General features: G+C 46.2%; 5 non-coding genes across 5 annotated transcripts; 4 read left to right on the top strand and 1 right to left on the bottom strand.

Moving 5' to 3' along the window:
* The first annotated feature begins 98 nt into the window (after window positions 1-98).
* Trnag-ucc lies at window positions 99-170 on the top strand. The gene has a single exon. It is a non-coding gene; the product is annotated as a tRNA-Gly (tRNA).
* A 762-nt stretch (window positions 171-932) lies between these two features.
* Trnah-gug lies at window positions 933-1,004 on the top strand. Its single transcript has one exon. It is a non-coding gene; the product is annotated as a tRNA-His (tRNA).
* Window positions 1,005-1,790: 786 nt separating this feature from the next.
* On the top strand, window positions 1,791-1,863 carry Trnak-cuu. The gene has a single exon. It is a non-coding gene; the product is annotated as a tRNA-Lys (tRNA).
* Window positions 1,864-4,955: 3,092 nt separating this feature from the next.
* Trnan-guu lies at window positions 4,956-5,029 on the bottom strand. Its single transcript has one exon. It is a non-coding gene; the product is annotated as a tRNA-Asn (tRNA).
* A 6,112-nt stretch (window positions 5,030-11,141) lies between these two features.
* On the top strand, window positions 11,142-11,215 carry Trnan-guu. The gene has a single exon. It is a non-coding gene; the product is annotated as a tRNA-Asn (tRNA).
* The last annotated feature ends 10,584 nt before the right edge of the window (window positions 11,216-21,799 follow it).

The raw sequence follows: 21,799 nt of genomic DNA, 5'->3' as shown, positions 1-21,799 counted from the left end.
TTTCTTTTGTCTTAATTCTCTTCAGTGTCAAGAAATGTACTGGAAAAGAATTTATTGTATTCTTCATATGAAAACTATTCTAGGGCCACTCTCAGCGGGCGTTGGTGGTATAGTGGTGAGCATAGCTGCCTTCCAAGCAGTTGACCCGGGTTCGATTCCCGGCCAACGCAACCGTTGTTTTTGTGTTAATTCTTGTTTTTCCAACCTCCGGAGCTTGTTCACCAAGTCTATTTTGTAGACAACGCATCCTTCATTTTTGTGTTGATCCTTGGGTTCCAAATCCTCGGAGCTTGTTCACTAAGTCCGTTTGGAGACAAAGTGGCCTTCCCTACAATCCTTCTAGGTCTGCTTGGTGCAGCAGTCTGTCGTCGCAGACATAAACTATTATCCTTTTTACTATTTTTAATATACTATTATCCTCTTTAGGGAAGTGTCTGAAATGGAGGCTGCTCTTTTGAGACTTCAGAGGCGGCTATGCCTCCTGTTCGGGAGGGAACGCGTGGCGCCTTGGTGATTGGAGTCAAAAAACACCTCCCCGGATTAGGGCCCCTTCACTCTTTCTTCAGCTCGCCAGCTCTGCTCCTTTTCCTGTTGCACCATTCTGGTAACAAAACACTCGATTCCAAAGCACAGGCTGAAGTATGAATAGGAATATCGTTTGGGGGCTGCCTGCAAGATGGCTTGCTTCTTTGGAGAGGATTCACAGAAGTGGGTCGGTGCTGCAGTTGCCAGTTTCTTATCTCGGAGCGGGGAGGGGGGCTGGGAGTTGAGGAATTGACGCCCGCGCCAACAACTGGTAAACGTCAAGGTTGCAAAGTCAGACGTTTGACCCCGCAGCCACGTAGACCACAGTAAATAGGACCTCACTGGCAGCTACTCTTGTTCAAAGGGCATTATATCGACGCCGCAACCCGCTGCTCGTCCGGTGGCGCGCCGTGATCGTATAGTGGTTAGTACTCTGCGTTGTGGCCGCAGCAACCTCGGTTCGAATCCGAGTCACGGCATATAGTAGTACCGTCCCTTGGCAGCTCTTTTGTTGACGATTCAAATTCTTATTTTGCCTTTGCTGAAACGCTGAGTCACTAAAATAAATCCACACGGCTTATCCAACAAGAGCAACCTAAACTCCTGGGAAGACCCAGAGCTAAAGAGGAGGCTCTCTCCGCCTTCCCCAGCAGACGGTCCAAGTTTTCCCGAGACCCCGAATGTTGGCGCCTCTTCTACCGGACGGAAAACCAAACGCGGGGAGCCGCGTGCCTGCTTTTGCAGCAAATACTGCACCGGAATGCTATACGAGTGTATCTCGGTGAATTTTACACCAGATGGCCTGGACCTTGTTTCTCGGGCAGCACGATCTTGGTGTTTAAAAAGAAACTTCCACGGAAGAAGAGTGACTAGGACCTATTTTCGCAGTAAGCCGGAATGAGACACCAGAGCGGAAGCTCAGGCTCCCCGAATACGAGTCTCCGCGCGCCCGCTGCCCACTACCCGGTCCCCGCACCAATGCTCTCCACGTCCCCGCGCTCGGTCGGCTGGTCCTCAGCCCCACGCGCCCGAGACACCCAGCTCCCAGGTGACTCCATTCAGAAGGAATCGGAGGAGACAGGCCCGCCTGGCTCCATGTAGTCCACTCTCTGAACTTCAGGTTCCTCAGAAGTAGAGTTTCAGACAAAAGCTATTAATATAGACACCAAGTCATAGAGTCTAGAAGTTTGTTAACACTAAATAAAAACAGATTGCGACATTGTGTAAACCAATTATATAGCCCCAAGGTCGAACAAAGTCCTAACGCCCGGCTAGCTCAGTCGGTAGAGCATGAGACTCTTAATCTCAGGGTCGTGGGTTCGAGCCCCACGTTGGGCGGTTGATCTTTTCCCTTTATTTTTTTTCTATAAATTCTAAAAATCTCTACCACTTGTGGGTTTTATTCTCTTATCTGGCAACAGAATCATGAGCGTCTAAACTTTCATTGAAGCCACTGTTGTTCAAAACTTCAGTAAACTGGTCTTAGGAGGTGAAGGTAGAAGGTGTTCTAAAACCAGCATGAACTACGTGAAGTCTTGTCCGAAAAAAGTAGCAGAACAACAGCAATAAAATAACAAAGTAACCATTAGTAGTAATGATGATGACGATGATAAAATTAACCCGCAAATGTCTCCAAAACTTCGCCTCATTTACGCCTAACTCGTTAAAGAAGAATCGAGCCAGTGGTTTTGTAGTCGCGGGAGAACTGGAGTCCGACCGAGTCTTCCTGGAGCAACTGTGCAGCTCTGAGCAGCTCACAGAGCCCCACGGCTTCCCTCCATCCCCTCATCTCATCCAGGCCTCTTAGAGACCCTAAGAAGACCCTTAGCTGGACACATTGTCCCCTGATCCTCGGGATATTAAATTATTCATTCATACATAAAAATAAGTGAAAGTTCCAAGATGAGGACCGCTTAAGTGGTGTGTATCGAAAAAGGCAATGATTTGTATCAAAAGATCGATGGTGTTTTCACGAAATTATACATCTTTACTGGCACACACACACAAGCGTGTTGGGAATGATAACCAAGAGATTCAGATTCTTATAATGAAAGGGCTCACTGTGGGCTCTGCACGGTGGGTGAAACGAAGACATTTCCTTTCCAAACAGTGGGAACAAACAGAACACTGTATGAACTTCTGCGAAAGGAGATGAGAGGAGACAAATAACCAACCTGCCCTCGACCGTGCTGGTTTCTTGGTTCACTAGAACCAAAGAGCGTGCAGCTTGAAGAAACTGTAGGAGCGGATCTAACGCGCCATAGCGTTGCTTTTCTGTCTTTTTCTCTTCCTGAGCAAACACTCTACTCTTGAGGTTTGGTTTTGTTTTACTTTGTTCGATCCTTTTGGGGGGCATTGGAGACGCCAGGGCTTCCAAGTTGATTGGGTAAACCGCTCTCCCACCAAGCTAAGTCCTCAACCCCACCAAATGCTTTTTACTTTTTTTTTTTTTCTTGACTTCAGTGATGAACCCTTTTTACTTTTTGAGACAAGCCGGGCAGCGGTGGGACAAAAGTGCTACTGATTTGCCCAGGCTGGACCTGTCTAGCCTTGGAGATACAGTGCCTCTGTGTCAGCCTCCCCAGTTGGAAATCTTCACAGTTTTTATCTAGACGGCGAGATGGAGCAAGGTTAAAAAGGAAACTTGGTCAAGAACTGGAGTCACTATTGGAGTTGACAAAGGGGTGGCACTTGTCACACGTGTGGCTGGGACAGTGCTCTACTTCGGCTCAGAAGTGACTGCGGAAGGGGTGGGGATGTGTGTGTAGTTGGGGTTGTGCTATGTAGCCCCAGTCTGGACCTGGTCCTCTAGCCTCAGCCTCTCAACTGCTGATTTTTCTCTTTTCTTCCCCTTGGAGACAGACGATGTAGCCCAGGCTGGCCTCGAAATCACAGACACCTTCCTGTCTCTGCCTCCCGAGTGCTAGGATTATGTTAGGTGTGTGTTCTCATGCCCAGCAGAGTTTTTATTTTTAACAGAACAGCTTGGCTGAGGTGTTGTAGCCAGACCACCTCTAACCTGGCAGCAGCCAAAGGCATTTGCTGGTGTTTTTCTGTATTTTTTTCTTTTTTTTAATATACATTTTTAATTGATATTTATTGAGCTCTACATTTTTCTCTGCTCCCCTCCCTGCCTCTCCCCTCCCACTTCAATCCTCCCCCAAGGTCCCCATGCTCCCAATTTACTCAGGAGATCTTGTCTTTTTCTACTTTCTACTTCCCATGTAGATTAGATATATGTAAGTCTCTCTTAGTGTCCGTATTGTTGTCTAAGTTCTCTGGGATTGTGGTTTGTAAGCTGGCTTTGCTTTATGTTTAAAAACCACCTACAAGTGAGTACATGTGATAATTGTCTTTCTGTGTCTGGGTTACCTCACTCAATATGATGTTTTCTAGCTCCATCCATTTTCCTGCAAAACTCAAGATGTCATTATTTTTTTCTACTGTGTAGTACTCCACTGTGTAAATGTACCACATTTTCCTCATTCATTCTTCGGTCGAGGGGAATCTAGATTGTTTCCAGGTTCTGGCTATGACAAACAAAGCTGCTATGAACATAGCTGAGCACATGTCCTTCTGGCACGACTGAGCATCCTTTGGATATGTACCCAAAAGTGGAATTACTGGGTCTTGAGGAAGGTTGTTTCCTAATTTTATGAGAAATCGCCACACTGACATCCAAAGGGGTTGTACCAGCTTGCATTCCCACCGGCAGTGCAGAAGTGTTCCCTTTCCCCCATTTTCTGTCTTTTTCAACGACTAGGGAGAAACATAGCAAGGCCTTTAACATATGTGAGGGTTGCCAGTAGAAGGGTCACAATCAGGGCCTTGCTGGTCTACACATTAAGGGCAGGCTTAGCAATGAATAAAGCTCTGTCTTAAAATAAAAAGTGAAAACCCCACCTCAAAAAAGAAAATAAAAAAAGATAAGTGAACAAGTTTAATCCCCCCCGAACAACCCCTTTTAGAGAGCGAGCAAGAGAGAGAAGGGAATAAGACTGAGGTAAATAATGAAAATAATGCTGCCGCTGAAAATAACTCTTGTGGGCAATATTTAATGAACGCTGATTTATGTGCTCAAATGTTTTTCAAGCTTTTCTCATCAAATATTGGGTGGATCTGTAAAGGAAGTATTTCTATTAACCCTTTCCTACAGTTGGGGAAGGTGATTAATTTGTTCAAAGTCCTATCCTGAGGGAAATGAGAGCGGACTTGATGGAGGACCTGAAGGCTTAGCACACACGCGTGAATTCTAAAGCAGAGAAACAAATGTCACTGGAGCCCCACGGCCCCAAGACGCGAGTAGATCTGAGTCCTTGCATCGCTTCATACTTCTGCCACAATATCTCAGGACTCAGATGAGTGTGTTTGATAAATCTAAATTGATTATAAATGGTTGGAAGGAGGATTCCAAGTAGGCAAAAGGCAGCCGTCCCTGGGTGGGCTCGAACCACCAACCTTTCGGTTAACAGCCGAACGCGCTAACCGATTGCGCCACAGAGACATGTAAAGGTCTGATTGTAAATTCATTTGCTAATCTTAGAACGTGCTTTTGAGCTTGGGGCTGCACCCTCGTTTTCGTGGTCTCCTCCTAAAGTAAAACACTACACCGAGGCGAGTTTCTCAAGTTTGCATAGTAATCCGGTTTAAGTCAGCTCGGAGCCAAAGACCTCCCAGTACCGGGTTCCAGGTTTTTAGCCTCCAAAGTCGCCTGCCCTCTATTGGTCCCTGCCCTCCCAGCTCTTGTCCTCACAGCCTTTGCATCCGCAGGCTGGCGTGCGAGTGTCCCGGCCACGGGTCCTGGGATTTGTTCGCCTTTGCCAGAGCACGCCTAGCACCCAATGAAAAACCCACGCTGCGCTCCCGGAAGCACGCTCCACTCACCACGTGGCTTCAAAAGGAAAAAAGCCAGGGTGGGCTTTTAGCCCTATGAGGGTTCCATTCTAGAAAAGCAGACCTTTTTTTTTTTTTTTTGGTGTGTGTGTCGGGGGGTGTTGCTTACATCCCCTGAACTTTTAGCTCGCAAAGGCCCTCACTTGGACTCCGTGTGTATACGGAGGTAGAGAGACCTCATCCTCGTGTCTCCTCCAGCGGCTGTGTGCACTATGAGGGTTGAAAACAAAAGCCTAGTCTGCTCACGCAGACCAGTTTTCGGCGAATTCTGTCCCGGGTCCACTAGTCAGTGGGAAGGAGCGGCGTAGTCCAAAGAAAGGAGGTTTGCAGAGCGGAGGCTAGGGCGGCCCTTTTGGAAGGAGGAAGAGAGCCGCGGTGGCTGGCGACTCTTTTCGGATTCCCCATTCTTTCTTGTGATCACTATGCACGGATTTTGCTTGATAATAAACGATGAAGTAATACATTGGCCCTGTGCACACTCGCATCCCCTTCTCCCTCTCCCCTCCCCCCCCAACCCGACGGTTCCGCCGCTCTTTAAGCAGGCCTGCTCCGGCGTCTGGGCATTTGCAGCCACGGGGTGTCCTGAGGCGGTTCTGCTCCGGACACTCAAGCGCTGAGACAAGTTCTGGTCCTTGAACCTCGCTCAGCATGCCTCCCGCCGCCCCAACTCCCGCCCCCAGCCCCCCCCCCCCCCCCAGCCTCTCCTCCTTGGAAGGCTGGGCTGGTCCAGCCACTCTGAAGCCTCAGCCCAGTTTACTGACCCTCAGCCGCATCTGCTCCACCTGCTGGTCAAACGTTGTCACTACATCTAAATACTTTCCCACAACCTAGGTGTCCGAACTCCACTCGCTGGTCAAATATCATCACTACAACTACACACACAGTGCAAGGAGGCTCGGAAATCCTGGTAAGTCACTTGGGAACCTTTAAACGGTAAACTAAACTATACTATTGAAGGAAAAAAGTCAAAAGGACAATCTTAGAACCTTTGCCAGGGCAGAGATTGGGAATCTCACAGTGCAGGGAATTAGGGCCCTGCTCACTGCTAATATGGACGGGATGCTAGAATAGCGAATTGAGGAGATAAACAGCCTGGCTGGGATATATATATATACTACCTCAGTCATAATTGTGATCAGTCTGGCAATTCATATCTTATCCTTAAAAATGGGTCCAAATGTAGAGATTAGTGAGAAGATACAGGCTTTAGAAAATACTACTGATGTTATACAAGTTATTCAATGGTTCTTAGAGAATACTACAGTTTCAACTGACAAGATAGAGGGTTGAGAAATATTTAGCAGTGAAGAGGACAGGAAGGTGACTGGTAATATACAAGCCTTACAAATGGTTTCTAAGGAGAACAATACCATTTTGGCTGACAAGATGAAAGCTTTAGAAATAGTTCCTGATTCAGAGAGTAGATGGGTGATTGATAATATGCAAACCTCAGAACAGCTTACTACTCAAAATATACAAGCCTTAGAAACTTTATTAAAACTGATACTAAAAGCGTTCAGACACAGAGGAGTTCAGAGGAAAACCAACTATCCATCACCGTATGGAATCAGAGAGGAGCTACCCAAGGTTATCCAGAAGTCAGCTGGGAGCCTATAGAAATGTGAGATTTAAAGAGATTTAAGGAAGCAATAGTTTTATATGGTATGCATTCTCCTTTTGTGAAACAGTTGTTAAATTCAGGGCCACTCGAAACAGAATTATAACACAAGGCTGGCAAAACATAGTTACAGCGGCATTGGAATCTGGTCCTCAGAAGAAACCTGGGCCACTGAACATCAGTTTAGGGTTAGAGATTATAAGATTTCCCAAGACAATATCCTTGGTGAGGCCATTATGCTGCTCTAGAAAGACAGATTACATTTGATGACCGCACCTTGGCCCTATGCCACACAGCAGCTTTGAATGCGTGGGACAAGACCGAGGAATCAGCAATGACTTTCGGAATTTATTGGGAGACATGAACTGACTGTGGCCCACAACTGGACCGACAACTCAAGAACTAAGTAATTTATTTCAAACCTTACAAAGTGACAAGGACTTAAATAGTCCAAGAAAATTATCAGCTGAAATTGATAGAGAATTGGCTCTGGTAGAGAAAAAAACTACAAAACGCACATGTGGATGGTTTGGATCCAGAATTCGATCGTATCCTAGTTCCTCTACTTTTTCCCCATTCTCCTACTGGAATTCTTCTGTGGAGAGAAAACATTCTGGCATAGATATTTTAGCCTCACAAACAGAAAGAAACAAAAAAATGAAAGACCTATGTAGACAAGGTTTCTGAATTGATTCTGAAAGAAAAATTGAGACTTTGTCAATTAACAGGAATAGACCCAACAGAAATAGTAGTATCTTTTAATAATGATGAGATTGACAAATTATGGGCAAAAAAAGAACATTGATTGGCAAAGAGCTTGCATTTTTTATGGAAGAGTTTAACAACAAATATCCACAAAGCAAGACAGTTCAATTTATAAAAAGAATCAGTTGAGTCCTTCCTCACATTGTGTGGGGAGCACTGATATCTGGAGCCCTACATTCCACAGTAATGTAAATAAGTCAGGAAATTTAAGTAAAGTGGACCAAAGCCCTTATGAGTTTATTCAAAAGTCAGAATTATATGCTCGTGTGTGTGTGTGCATATATATTCATTCTTGTGGTATTATTAAAGTTTTCACAACCTCTTAATATAGTTACTGACTCTCAGTATGCAGAAAGACTTGTTTTACAAATTGAAACCATGGAACTTACTCCTGATGATTCAGAATTCGTTATTCATACAATTACGGGAAATAATGAGGAATAGGAATTATCCCATGTATATAAAACACATCATGCAGGTCTACCAGGACCTTTAGCACAAGGTAATGATGAAATTGATCAGTTATTAGTGAAGGACTCCGAGTCTTTAACATGACTGTGGGCATGACAGACTGCAGAAGAGACCAGCAGGATGTAGGCCCCTGACCTCAACCCTAGTCACTGGCAGAAACACAGAATGTTCCCATTTGGTAACAAGCCAATCAGAATTAAGATGAAGTTGTTCCAGGAGCTGATAAAGACAGAATGCAACAACCACCACAGAATGGCAATTTCCTTTAAGCCATAGCTGACCAATCAGCTCAAGCCAAGCACCCCTGGCCCAAGTAGACACCAATCCTAGGTCTGTAACCGGAGATTTCAAAACCCCTAGCCCCCTTGCTCTAAAAACAATAAATAGCTTGCCCCGCTGCTGCTTGAGGTCTCTCCTGTTCCACCTCTGCACTGGATGGACAGAGGACCCAAGTTCGAAGTCACAATAAAGACTCTTTGCTTTTGCATTTGAACTTGGTCTCTTTTTGTATCTATGGATGCCAGGGGCTGAGGTGTGGCCTTAACCCCAACACATTGTAGAAGGGAAATTGCATGTATGATGTGATAAACGGTACGATCATCTGAAAACCTTAAATTGCTGTATTATGTCTGCACGTGGGCTAAAGAGGTTTTAAGGGGGTCAGGCACGGTGGCACAAAGCTCTTCTTGCCATCACTATGTAGACAAACCCTGTCTGGGGCGGGGATGAGGTCTGGTGGGGGGAATGCAGAGAGGCAGAGAAGGACAGAGAGGGAGAGGTTTTAAAGGGACAGATAGATGGCTTATAGACAAGGGCGAGGACACTTGCCATCAGCCTGACCATCCAAGAGCTTGATCCACGGAGCAAGCATGGCAGAAAGAGATCCGACTGCTGCAAACTGTCCGCTGGCCTCCACATGCGAGTCATGGCTCACACAATCTGCCCCTCCTCCACATACACAACACAAAAAAGAGTACTTATTTATTTTATGTATGTATGTTTATGCCTGATTGTATGTGTGTGGACGACACACATGCAGGAGCCTGAGGAGGCCGAGAGAGGGCAGAGTGGATCCCCTGGACCAGGAACACAGACTCGGGTCACCCCGAATACCATATCCCAAGGTAGTGTCAATTTCATGGTGTTTCTGTAGAAGAGAACAGAGAAATCCATACATCAAGAGCCTTGTAAAATGCAGTGGTGGAGACATGAGGTGGGCAGGTTCCAGCGAAGCTGGAGACCTCTGCTGTAGGGCTGGCTCTCTTGCTGCCTGGCTTCTCTGACTTCCTATTGGCAGAAGATGGGGGTCTGCGGGTACACAAACCAGCAACAAGGCTGTTAGTGCACGGAGGTGAGCAGCCCTTGGCTATTTTTGGGTTGGAGATAATTCAAGATGATTTGTCGCTGGTCCTGCAACACTTCCATCCAGCTCTCAGCAAGGAAGAAAGTTGACCAAGCCAGAAGGGGGAATGGGATCGGTCTGATGTCACCCCTGGGTGTCGGTTGGGGGTGCGGTCTATGTAGATGAAGGTCGCGCAGGCGTGGCGTGGAAGGGAGCGCGGATCCGCGGGTGGCAGCGGGGCGCAGGCACCAGGACGTCCTGAAGTGGCGCGGCCAAGTGACCATGTATTCAGATCACAGGGCTGGTGGGGCTGAGTCATGGCTGTGGGAAAGTAAAGCACACTCACCCAGCTAAGTGAGCACCCTCAACGCGTCTTTGGTTTTTTTCACGCGACGGTGACCGAATTGCACTAGTGTGTGCTGGCCCCTGTGATTTCCCCAAATTCGAGAAACACGATTGCATAATTTTTATTAATTTGCGACTGCGTTTGTGGTCTCGGCTTATGCCATTTCCTCATATTTGTACCCTTCGTTCTTTTTCTTTCTTATATGTTTCTTTTTCTATCTTTTTTTAATGCCTGTATTTTTGCCCATCCTTGTCAAAAAAAAAAAAAAAGACATTGGCCTTAGAATTGGCATCTTTAGGAAATTATGGCCTGGTTAGTGAGAACATCCCTTCAGGTCTGGAGTTTTTGTCTTAAAGTCCAGGAGCACTTGTAGGAAACTATGTCTCACATTTGGTTTGAGACTCCAGAATTTCCTTAATTCGTTCCTGCACTTAACATGCACCAGACCCTGGCGCGGGACCAGCACACCCCTAGCTGAAAGACAGGAGCTGCTGCTAGAAAGCCATTGTTTTGATTCATTCAAAACAAAACAAAACACCCCTCGTCATTTTATTATCTTCCTAACGTAAATAGGCTTTCAACGGCATCAGCTCAGTTCAAAAGCACCTTTCTCTGGGATATGCCCTGGGGCTCCAACGGGCTTCGCTTCTTCTGGTCCCCGCGGTGCACAGCCCCCAATCCTACACCTAGGCCACCCTCTCCCCCGTGGGTCCCTCTCCACTCTGGGTCAAGTTCGTCCATCTCCATCCAGTCCGGACTCCCTGGGCACTAGCACTGCACTCGCCGCCTTTCCCACACGTGTCCCGCTGAGGTTCCAGCACACACCTGGGGTGACCAGCCCCTCGCGCGTCCGTGCTCGGGGCCTGCAAAGGACCGGACCCTAAAGGGCACTTGGGCTCCTTCGCTGAGTCCCGATGGGCGCCCGGACCGCGAGTCTGCCAGTGTGGAGTCCCTGGAGGCCCCGACCCCTGGGTGGCGGCGGGGTCCCAGCGTCCCGGAGTCTCCGGGGTCATAACGTTCGCGCGAGCTCGGGAATAGTCCACGGGACACTAGGGGCGCCCATCCTGTTGGCTTTGAGGCCTCCTTCTCCGAATGCTCGACCGTAGACCTGTGGGTTTTCCAGGTGTGGTCCCCGCGGTGACGACCGGATTATCAAGGAGACCGTCAGAAGTCTGTGCACCGTCTCTGTGGCGCAATCGGTTAGCGCGTTCGGCTGTTAGCCGAAAGGTTGGTGGTTCAAGCCCACCCAGGGACGATAGCCTTTAGGCTTTTAACAAACAACTTTCCATACTTACAGCCATTTGTGTCCTGACTTGCCAACTGGAAAGTACACACTCCAACATTCTTCTCAGAAATTTACAAAGCCCACGAAAAACCCTAGATCCTGTACTTAAATAAATATCCTGCCACACGATATTTATAGCCTGGCGTCTGGCAGGGAAAATAACAAAGTCAATTTGTATATTTTTTTTTTGATGGGGAGAGGTGCAGTGAGGAGCGGGACGTCTGTGTACAATTCCCTTGTAGGTATAGTCCAGCCCCTTAGAGGGCGTGTTCCCCTCGGGCTAATGTTTACATATAAATCTGGCGAGCGTGAGCCCTACCGCTCTCTCTTTTTTTTTGTATTTCCTGCTCATCACTGGATCCCTGGTGTTGTAAGCTATCCCTTCACTAAAATTTGCTGTTTCATATTAAGCTAGCCTGGTTATTACACCCGTTACATTCCCTCCTACTGTCTTTGGTTTCTTTGGGGATGGGTAAAGTGGGAATCCTTTCTTAATAAAGGAGAACTATGAACAGCAAGTCACAGGAAACGGGCCAGATTTAAATAAAACGGATAAACTTTACACCACCGGCTAAAGATATGCATGTGACAAGGGCGACCGGAAAGTAATTCCTAATCACAATATCCTAGAACCGGCTTCTTTGGAAAACCATGTAGTGTGGAAACACCAAAATAAATCACAGAAACGGGCAGGCCCGGCGGTGTTGGTAAGGAGTCTAGGGACTGACGGTTTTGGCCTCAGCAGGTGAGCAGCCTCTAGGAAGGCTCTGGACCGCTGGTTAGCTCCCCAGCTCATAGGAAGAACCCCAGAGCAGTTAACCTCCTACGTCCCCCAGGTGCTCAGCCGCCACGGAGAGGAGGGTGATGCGGGGGCTATCAGGTGCTTGGGGGAAATACTGCACCTGCAAGAGTGGCATCGACCCACCGACTTCCCAGTTAGCGACTGCCCTCACCACCCAACAGAGGCACCGACGCCTGCACTTCATGCTGCTTGCAAAGCAGCGGTATTGGAGAAATCACTTCTGCAGGACAGACAGGTTCAAAGGAAGCCTCGTAAACTGGTCCACCCTGAGCAGCTAGCGTCCAGCAAGTGGCTCAACATGATAGTATAGTGGTTAGTACTCAGCGTTGTGGCCACAGCAACCTCGTTTTGAATCTGAATCAGGACAATTATTGTCCTACCCGCCTGGTCTGGAATGCTGCTTTCTTGTCTTCAGGCACCTCACACCTAGCTAATGTCTTGACACAAACTCCAGCCTCCCTAGTTCAAGTCCTGCTGACATGGAGGAACTCAAACACTATTAGTACAGTTTGCTGCTTGGAGTCTTCACTGTCAATCACGCTGTCTCAGGTGGACTCACAAAATCACCTTCACTGTCAGTCACCCTAGGCCCAGGGCATAGTAAGCACCATCTTTGAGCAACACCCCTTCCCCTGGTTTTTTGTCATTTCAGCATGATGCAGGGTCTGAATGTTCCTATATGGTATTTGTCTTAGTAATAACACATTAGTGGGAAATCTTTTTTTCTATGTCCTGCCCTCCCTTTATGTGTCCTCCCCCCATTACTAGTGATGGCTCCTAGTAATGGAGTCTCAACTGGCCATCTCCTTCACCAGGCAAGGATTCCAGTGTTAGGACTGGGCTGCATTCAATTCGGTTGTTGGCCAAGGGTGCCCCATGGAAATCTCAAAACCACCCAGGCTGCTGCTAAGACACAGGGCTGCTCTCCAGAAACTGCCAGCGGGTCCCATTGCTGAGGTAACATCCACACATGGAACATGGGGAAGTCAAGCTGAGTCATACAGGAAGCCTGTATCCCTACCTTCTAGTTTCTATAGAAAAAGAAAAACAGACACCAACCAACCCAGTCACAAAACCATTGACCTACAAAATGTCCTGCCTACAAAATTAGAAGGGTAATTGGGGCACAGAACTTGTGTGAATAGCCAATCAGTGTCTGATTTGACTTAAGGCCCTCTCCACAAGAAGGAACCCACATCCAGCACTTGCTTGTGTAGCCAAGAACCAGAGTAGATATTATATATATATATACATATATATATGTATATATACATATATATGTATATATATATATAGGATAGAGAGATAAAAAGATATGAAAGACCTGGATAAATTCAGACCCCTCTAGCAGAAAAAATAGAGCCAAAAATCTAAGCAGGGAGAGAGGAATCAAAAATCTAGATTAACCGTTTCAGTGAAGATAAAGTTAGATTATAATCTTGAGAAACAGGGAGTTACCCCCTCGTGATTATCACTGGTATTTTCAGAATTTTTCAATGACCACTGGTATTTTTGGAATTTTCCAATGACACCCTCCCTACCCCTTTTGGATAGTTTCTTCCCTTAAATACTCATTCTCCCAGCTACTCGGGGTCAAACTCTCTACCCCTGTGTGGGAAATGAGTTTTGGCCCCAGTGCACTGGTTCCTGTCCTGTCAATAAACCTCGTGTGATTGGAGCAAGGACGGTCTCTCGTGAGTTCCTGGGGGGTCGTGTTATCCTGAGATTGAGAGTCTCCCTGCTCTAGAGGTCTTTCAGATAGATAGATAGTTAGAGAGATAGTAGATAGCCCAGTAGTAGACAGTCCAGAGACCTAGGATAAAATCAAACACTACTAGTTTATAAAAAAAATATTTTACCCTATGTCTCTGGGTACCTACTACTGGGCTATCATCTATCTATCTATCTATCTATCTACCTACCTACCTATCAACCATCTCTCTCCCTTTTTTTTAATATTTATTTATTATGTATACAATATTCTGTCTGTGTGTATGCCTGCAGGACAGAAGAGGGCACCAGACCCCGTTACAGATGGTTGTGAGCCACCATGTGGTTGCTGGGAATTGAACTCAGGACCTTTGGAAGAGCAGACAATGCTCTTAACCTCTGAGCCATCTCTCCAGCCCTCTCTCCCTTTTTTATATTCTTGCACAGAAACACTCTCCACAGGAGGTAGGTGGCCACTGATACAGGCTCCTTTTACTCCAGCTAGTCATAAGGCTCCTCATAATATTGCTTACTTAGACTATCAAGAGGGGTTCCTTACCCCACCTCTCTATTCACAATAGGGTCTTCTCAAATTCTGCATAGGATTACACAGTCCTAACCTGTATTGTCAACCTAGATGAGAGGTGAAGAAATCCATTCCAATCAGACAGTCAGCGATGCTGGGTCTGGGTCCCGAACCTATGTGAGCCCTGCATGGATGAGTGGCAGCCTAAAACAATTAGCATGCCTGCTTCATGTGCCTGTCCCTACAGGTCTCAAGAAACGTCTGTCTTTGGTTGGAGGTGATCCAATCTACTGATAGAGCACATATGACTGGGAGGACAAAGTCAAGTGCAGGGACTGGAGAGATGGCTCATGCATTAAGAGCACTTTTGGCTGTCTCAGGAGACCTACCTAAATAAAGCATATACTTTATAAGCAGTCGGGACCGGGCAGAACACACAAAAGCTTCCGGCTACAGTTAGTTGTGTTTCCCTTCAGTTTGCTCTGCATGATGATGTCATGAACATGTTGTACAGTGTGTGTACCACATTCTACTGAAGCTAAATATATGACCTCAGGAATGCAATATGTCTAGATTTTCTGTAGACTAGTGGGCATACATGGAGCAGGCCGTGCCATCTGCATCCATATCTGAGGTGCCATCTGCCTGTGCAGACCATGACTGGAAAATCATTGTGCAGCCCAAGCTACCTGGAACTTGCAGTTACAGATCCACACCTGTGAGTTGTGGGTTTACAGGAGTGTGACAGCTCACCTGACTAAAGAAGTCTCTTGGGCTGGAGAGATGGCTCAGAGGTTAAGAGCATTGCCTGCTCTTCCAAAGGTCCTGAGTTCAATTCCCAGCAACCACATGGTGGCTCACAATCATCTGTAATGAGTTCTTGTGCCCTCTTCTGGCCTTTGGGCATACAGACAAAATATTGTATACATAATAAATAAATAAATATTTAAAAAAAAGGAGACTCTTAAGAGTGAAAAGTTGGAAATAGCTTTTTATTCATAAAACATTCATTTTTTTCAATGGGGGCTTTAAGACAGCGATCATTAAAGACAGTGTGTAACCTTAGCAAACTATTAAAACAATGGTAATAATAAAAGAAATAACAAAAACTTACACTAAAATGAAGAAAACCAAAAAAACTAATGCACAGATATACTAAGATATAAACTAAAACAAACCAAAAAAAATCTAAGACATAACAAAAACAACCAACCAAATAAAATTAAACAAAATTCCCACTTTCCCTTGAAATATTCTTTAAGAAAAAAAACAAATCAATAACATGAAACACGAGGAAGTGGATTAGTCTCTAGTGAATTATCATCACCAACACTTGTGTGTGATATGGGGTCAGCGTCAGCTCTGCACTAGAGAGAATCCTGGGCTTTTGGGTGTGGTCTGTCTGGATAGCAGTGTGACAGAGTCTTCCTTGTCAGACTCCACATCACATATGCAGTCAGCTTGCCAAAGCCTTGACAGTAGCTGACAGAATGACTCTTGCTCACCCACATATCTCCCTCCATGATGTTTTGCCCACACTAGGACCACTTGGTGATGGATGTTTGGCTTCTGACTAATTTGCAGGGTGTCGTCTGAATTTCAAGCTTATTTCTGATGCAGTCTTTTCTCTGAAAATTGTGAGCCAACAGAGGTGGATCAGATTGTGGCTGGATCCTCTGTTGATTGGTTGATATTTGCCTCAATGTTGTGCTCACAGCAGAAAGGGACATGGCTTTTTCAGAGGAGGCCTGGATCCTGGAGTGTAGAATGTCATGCCTTCAAGGTGTCTCTGGTTTCCTCCAGGCTTCTCAGTTCTCTTACGAGGTGCTGTCAGAAAAGTAATGGTAATCAGATATAGAAAGAGTCTCTCTGGGGCAATGGCAAGAACAAAATCAGGGCTATTCACCCCTAGTAATGGAAAAGTCAAGGAAGAAACCCACACCATGAACCCCTGGTTGGTGGGAATGGGCTCAATGGTGGCTCACTTGCCTGGCACATAGTGCTCCTGCTGCAGCAGCTCCATCTGCAGGAGGCTCTCCTCCTGGGCTGTGGTCTGTTCCAGTTCATGCTGGAGATGTTCAAACCTAGAGGAGGAAGGCAGCAGGGACACAGGCTTGGTGGGGCCCTGCCATGTCAGCTTTTGAGTCCCCACCAGCTAGAAAATCCACTGCCTTTTAGCTGAGCTCATTGACTGCTTCCCCAAGGGAAAAGTATCAGAGTCACCCTGGGCTGGATTTGTTCTCCACGTTTAAAAACTGCTATGAGTTGAACTGAAAAAATACACTGTGCTGGGCTTGAAAAAACAGCATGTTTTCAAGAGTCCAAAAATATTATTTTGGAGAAATATCAATATCTGAGTCACAGTTCAGTAAAGATATTCCTGGCTTTAATTAGATATCAGGTGAAGGTGAGCAACCTGTAAAACTCTATGTCTGCCCTCTAGTGGAGCCCACACAACACTGCAGCGAAGGCTCTGACTGTCCCTACAGCCCAGAAGGTGCATGGGGCTAATTTGTCAACTCCTAATCTGTTTATGGCCAGAGTAAATCTTCTCACAAGAAACTGATGAACCCTGCAGAGAGCCTGCAATCAGCAGGAGTGTGCTGCATCCAAGTTAGAAAGAAGACTAGAAACTTCTCTGTAAATGTGATGTTCCTGAAGGAAAATAAACTGGCAGAGGACACACTGTCCCTCACAGTTGACCTCCTGCTTCTCACAAGAGAAGGAAGGGACACAATCCTCAGAAGAATAATAGCCAAGCATATGGTTTCCTACACAAAAGTTTCTGGTGATTAGCCAAATCATATTCTGAGGTATTTTGTACCAGGGTGTGGGTGTGAGCCTTGCCAAATAGAATAAAACCCAAACAGGTCAGAGACCCCGAAACAGAGAATCCACTAGACTACAACTGCTTCTGTCAGTCGGTGCTCCTACCTCGTCTGGGACTCAGTGAAGCGATGCGGCTGCTTTCCTGCCAAGTCCATTAGCTGGGTAACCAGTTCCTTCTGCTTCCTTAGGAATCGAAGGTGTTTCTCCAGTCTTTGATGTTTCTATTCATCAGAAGATTGTGTTCTTAAGTCAGGATTGTCTGCACACACGTACACGCGTGTACACGCATGTACACAAACACAAACAAACACACTTACACAATCCTGATCATCACAAGTACATGGATGCTCACATACAAGCACACTGCATTGCATCCACATGTGTAGTTCCTAGCTAACAATATGGAAGAAGAGATCACCTGGGATGCTATAAAGAAGAGAGTTAACTTTCATTAGCCCACACCCTCTCCCCCCGTATTCTAAACCAGGTACAGGGATGTGGTGATATGATGAGGAATGTGTACTTTTGCTCTGTTTTGATGAGTTTTCATTCTATTTCCACTTTATATGTGTGGGGGTTTTGCCTGCCTGTGTGTCTATGCACCACATGCACACCTGGTCCCTGGGAGAAGAACACAGTGGGCAGAGCAGTCAATGTAGTGCTTGCCTTGTGCACCCAGGCCACCAATGGTGGATGCCAGGGTTCCTTGATCAGTTATCTGAGCTTGCACACAAATTTTCCAGTCTGTACATTATAGGCTTAGTTCCGTGGTCCAGGACCACTGCCTGATGGTGGACCAGCCACTTCCTCTCACTCAGTGCTTCTCCGTGGCTCCAAGGAGGGCAGCTTCCTCCAACAGGAACTCTCTAAACCAGAGGTTACCTCATTTTCGGCAAAATGAGTACAAGAAAACCAGAAAATCTCTACAACCAGAATTCAAATAAACTGTTGCATCCAGTAAGATGATTATGTCAGGAATTTGTCTAAGTAAGAGAAGAAGGCTGACTCATGGCCTAATGAGTGCATGTATTGCTTCATGCTTAACAATATTCCATGGAAGGGCTTGACTTCATTGAATGTTTACTTATCAATGAAGGGCATTTGAATATTTTCTGGTTTGTTGGTGCTCTGAGGAATGCTTCTACAACCCAGGTGTCCCCTAGATTCTCTGTGAACCCTTACTTCTCATTCTGGGATCACTGGGTCATCTGGGGACTGCAATCCATGTTTCTGAAAAATTATACATAGCTTCTCATAGGGCTACACCATTTTACACCACTAGCAATAACTGAGGGTCCTCATTGCTGCCAACCCCCATCAGGCCAACTTTAACTCAGTGTAAAGAAGCTTGGAATGAAAGCAGCTTCTGAGCGCTGCAGACACAACATGCAGTGAGTGCTTTCGACGATGATGAGCCTGAGTGGGCTGCACTAAGACAGCCTGTTCTCACAGCTCAGCATGGCTATGGGACTTCTGCTGGGGGAGACACCTCTGCAGTTCAGCATCTCTTTAATGACAAAATCTAGGCCAAGATCCAGTGACAAAGATAACCGAGTCAAGATTAGACAAAGGTGAAAGGAAAATGGCAGCAGGCACTGATGAGGAAAACAAAACAGGATGCAGAAGTCGTTGGTGGGCAGTCACCTTTCACCCAGAGCACAGAAGGACACACATCCTCAACCAGGCTTTCCTGCTCTCAGGCACCTTGATTTACCTCAGCAGCCTCTTTCTCACCTTCATGTCTTGCATTACCTTGGTTTTCTGCAAAGGATTTCTTTGCAGATGAATATTTATGCCTCTACAAACACCTGAAAATCTTTTAGTTTGTTCAGTATTATGGTCCTTTGTTCTAGGTAGCAGCGTGGACATGCCAAAAGATTGGCAGCTCCATGAGATTTATTGCTAATGCAAACTAATGCTAACCAGAGCAGGAACAGTACTTTCTATTAACACTGGTCTCCATCATCCTTAAAGATGTCCATCATTCCATAAGTGAACACATATATATTGTCTCAAACACATATTCTGAAACCCACAAAGATACATAAAAGCACAACACGAACACACACACACACACACACACACACACACACACCCTTCTTGAACCCAGAAAAGCAAAGAAGACTAGAGTGTTGCAGCACCTTTCCTGCTGCAGGGCGAGGCAACGGTCCTCAGTGCTGTCTCTCATTGCTCTTAGACTCAGTCAGGCCTCTGCCCTAGTCTGAACTTCTTTCCCCTTCCAGGAAAGTTCTTCATCTCAAGACTCACTGATCATACAGGTGTGAAAACCTCTGCACACCTGAGCTTGACCACAATAGACCAAGTCCCAACGGAAGACACTGCACATGAAGCCTTCTGATTGCTCTAAGCTGACCCATTCTAGTCTCCTAAGGAACCTTACCCAGGCTACTCCAGAGAAGACCTTGATAGTACCAGAGAATGAGACTGACCCATGGTCATGACCCAACAACTTTGGATCATAACACAGAACATATAATATGAAAATAGCCCCAGATCAGTCAGTAGGAGCCCAGTGAGGTCAGCACAGTGTTGTTCTGAAATGCAGCTCTCTGTACAACTATGAGGGATCTGTACTAAGACATAAGCATGCGCATGATAGAGTGAGCATCACAATGTCAGCAAAGAGACTGACTGTTGTGAAGCCAATGAGACAATCAGGACATTTCCTGGGAGGTCACCTCAGTTCGGTGAAAGGAAAATGTCTACTTTTATTTTCAAAAAAGCTCTGGGGATTGATTTTTTTTTTTATTACAAAACTCATTAATTCCAAAGTAGTAAAAATTAAGTGAAAACACTAAGTCCTTTCTCTTCCTTACCAAGCAACTCAGTTAGCATAAGATGAGAAAGAAAAAGATAGGAAGCTCTACCTGTGAGGAGACAGAAGATCCAAAGGGCTCTGGCCTGGTAGCTTAAGCAGAACAAAATTATTTCGTTCAAGCAAACAAATGATCCACAGGCCCTTGTCCTCACTCACTCAAAGCTCTGGGATTCTCCCTATGTGGCTCCCAGCATAGAACCTTTCCTACTGTATTGACATGTAGGTGTGTGATATGTGATTTACCAATCTCCCTCAAAGAACTGCAGCTTCTACCAGAGCGGGATGGTTTGTTTGCCAGTCAGGTTGTGTCTTCCCAGAGGTGAACTCCCTAGGAAGACTTGTGAAGGATCCCAGATGTGAACTCTTAGATGGAATGGAGGTGGTCAGCTGGGTATCTGAGCAGACGGTTACATGATGATGTACGTGTGTGTGTGTGTGGTTAAATAGGTGGGCAGCTTGCTCCTGCTGCCTCAGCTTACCTGCTGCTGCTTTGTCAAGATGTCACAGATCTTCTCAAGGGCCTCCTCACAGAGCCACTTTGTCTCCTCACAGGACTCTTGCAGGTAGGTCTGCTCCTGCTGCAGCTTTCTGTTGTCCTCTCTCAACATGCCCACTTTTTCCTTCATCTGTGTCCTTTCCCTCAGAAGCCGGCTGTGGAGGGTGCTTAACCATCACAGAAAATGATGAGCTCCAGTCACCTCCATCTGCCACTCCTACCTACTAATACCACCTTCCCTGCAAGGTCCCATGTCCTCAGCCAGACCCAGACTGCAGCCCACCTTAGCCATGTCAGTATCACCAAGGTGATATACCTCTGAGAGCAGGATTCTGCAACCCTAACACACACCAGTCCAACACTGATCATGGTATTGGGAAAACATCATCAGGTATAGAGCACACATGTTCTGAGAGAGGACAGAGGACCCAAGAGGAATACATTCCACATCTGTTTCCCATAGCAACAGGTTCTGTAAACCTCTCTCAGAGTCCTAGAGACCATTCATGGTGCAAACCATGTTTTTTATCTAGGAGCTCTGGAAGCTGACAAGACAATGTTGGGAGGGGCTCTCCGACTCCTTGCACTTGGGAGAAATCAGTCTGGGAGGACAAGGACAAGGTAAACAAGCTAGAGCCACAGCCCTCACTTTGGTTCAAAGAGAAACAAGTGCAGCAGCTGTCCTTCCCAAGTACGGGGTCCCATTCAATCAGACGACACTCACCTGTAGGAGTTGGTCTTCTCAGTGAGCTCCTTGCACTTGAAAGAGGCCTCACTAATTTTCTTGGGGAAATTCTCCAGTTCTGACGTCTCCTTCTGATGATCAATATTCAGCTCCTCAAGCTCAGCATTCAACCTGTGGTAGAGCATGGGACCAGGAAGAAAGAACCCCATGAACACAGTCATCAGAACCCCATCGACATATGAATTAAGGCTGTGTCTTGGACATAACTTGTGCACCGGATGTCACATCCTGAGTCCTTGGTACTAGGACCTGTTGATGTTATTAGACTTGCTAAACTGCCCCAGGGCCAGAGAGGCAGAGTGTCAAGAGGAAGACAGACAGGGATACATGAGCTTCCTCAGTCAGCCTCGAGGAACAAACTAGCTCTTTATAAGATGTCCAAGGAGTCTGCGCGATGGGTCTGGGCCTACCTGAAACCTGTGATGTCATGTCTCCTGTCTTCAGGAAAAAAATGTATATTTTGTGTTCCTTATATCACAAGGATACTCAGAACTCATAATCAGGATTTCCATGGAGGAGACCGTATAGTACAATGACTTTATAAACTCCCCAGGGAATTCCATTCAGTCACCAAGGCGAGCACAAACAATGAGGGCAGGGATGCTCA

The sequence above is a fragment of the Microtus oregoni genome, unplaced genomic scaffold (assembly GCF_018167655.1).
Source record: "Microtus oregoni isolate MIOR12 unplaced genomic scaffold, Mior012 000054F_ref0000373, whole genome shotgun sequence".
In the NCBI taxonomy this organism is placed as follows: Eukaryota; Metazoa; Chordata; class Mammalia; order Rodentia; family Cricetidae; genus Microtus; species Microtus oregoni.
Note: the sequence above shows the minus strand (reverse complement) of the source record. Positions and strands in the feature narration are given on the sequence as shown.